The sequence below is a fragment of the Poecilia formosa genome, unplaced genomic scaffold (genome assembly GCF_000485575.1).
Source record: "Poecilia formosa unplaced genomic scaffold, Poecilia_formosa-5.1.2 Scaffold531, whole genome shotgun sequence".
NCBI lineage: Eukaryota > Metazoa > Chordata > Actinopteri > Cyprinodontiformes > Poeciliidae > Poecilia > Poecilia formosa.
In genome coordinates this window covers 106,396-108,165 of record NW_006800470.1, presented here as the reverse complement: position 1 = coordinate 108,165, position 1,770 = coordinate 106,396, and positions in this window count along the sequence as shown.

Genomic DNA, 1,770 nt, shown 5'->3' with positions numbered 1-1,770 from the left:
GTGTTGAGACGAAGTTGGATGTGTTTCAGTCCAGTAACTTGCAATAAACATAACTGGTTGATAGTAAACTGCTATCTGAACCCGAGTAGATTCTGTTCTTTGGTTACAGGAACATTAAATTTTTACTGCTAAAAACAATCTCCAAAAATACAATATGATTAATTTTGGAATTGACAGGGCCCCAGATTTTTTTTTTCTATGAACAATAAATAAATTGTGGAGGGCCCCCTGTTGGTCAGGGGCCCTAGAATTGTCATCACTTTCCCCTCCTATACCGCCCCCTGTCTATTGATGATGGCACTGGTCAAAATGTAATGTTTGTTACTGGTTTTCTCAATTGTACATTATGTTTTTTTATGACTTTATATTTTTGTGATTTTATAATGTAAACTGCATTTGAACTGCATTGTTGCTGAAACCTGCTACACAAATAAACTTGATTGATTGTCTGAAATGGAGCCCGCAACAGGAAAATCTCTGACATCTGGGAATAGTTTGAGATGATCCTCACAATAAAATTATTCTTAGATAACAATAATTAACCCTCCACTTCCCAATTTCTCACCTTCTGGAAAGTTCCACTATTATTTGTAGTCTGATTGGCAAAGATATATCAGTCTTGCTCAGCAGAAACAGATTTAATGCTGTTGAAGAACTAAAATTCAATTCGATGCCAAATATAAGGGATCGGAGCCAAGACACTCCCAAGACACAAATGTCTTTGTCAAATCCATCTGACATAAAAGAAAACCCAACACAACCACTGACATTCAACATAAACCAGGATTAGATTGGCTACAAATAATTTTAATAATTGAAACATATGACAATTAAATATGGTTTGATTGTTTCTCCTGTTACTAAACATGAGTTTGATGAAAACTTTGTGACAATATTGCATTTAGTAGTTTTTGGAAGTATGATCCACCTGAGTGACAAGGCTGTTGCAGTTTCTCCAGCAGATGTCACCAGTGAGCAATGAATGAAGCATCGAGTAATGAACCTTTTTGCAAAGCAAAGGGTAGGAAAGCTTCATTGCTTCATGAGGCTTCATTTCCCCATCACTACTACTCGGCGGCCCGCGACATGTCAACAGCAAACTAGTGTCAGTCCTCCTGACCTCAGCTTTTATACAGAGCGCCCTCTGGCGATATTGGCTCACTTGCAATCACCCTGCCAGCAGGTGCAGCCTCCACCTTCTTCCTGCCACACAAGCCTTCACCTGTCATGAGCTGCTTGCGTCGTGACGTCAACTCCATCTGCTTCCTTTGCACCGTGCTGGGTAAGCGTGGCTGTTTCATAGTTTTGTCGGCTTTAATAGTAGTTATTAATGCTAACTGGTCTGTTTTTAGCCTTCTTTGCTGCACCTCCAATATCTGGACCGATCCGTACGTTCATTTGTTTGCTGGCAGGAGTTAAGGGCTTAGCGTGGCTAGGTAACATCTACCCCATGTAAACGAAACCTTCACATCATTTTCTTACAGTTGCACTGCATCTAGGCGGAATTGGGGATCTGGTTATTTGGCAATGCATTAATTTACCAGGTCGCACGTAAGCAGCTGCTGCAAGTTATATACCTGTGTCCTTATTACATTACATTTTCCTGGAGTTATTCCAGATGGTAGGGTCAGTCCCACAGGATCTTAGCTCAGTCATTCTCCACCACCTTTGGGGGTGTTCCCCACTTTGATCTCGGGGCTTCCAGTCCATATTCTGCACAGATGTTCCTGTACACCAGAGGTTCCCAAACTGTGGGGCGCGCCCCCTAGG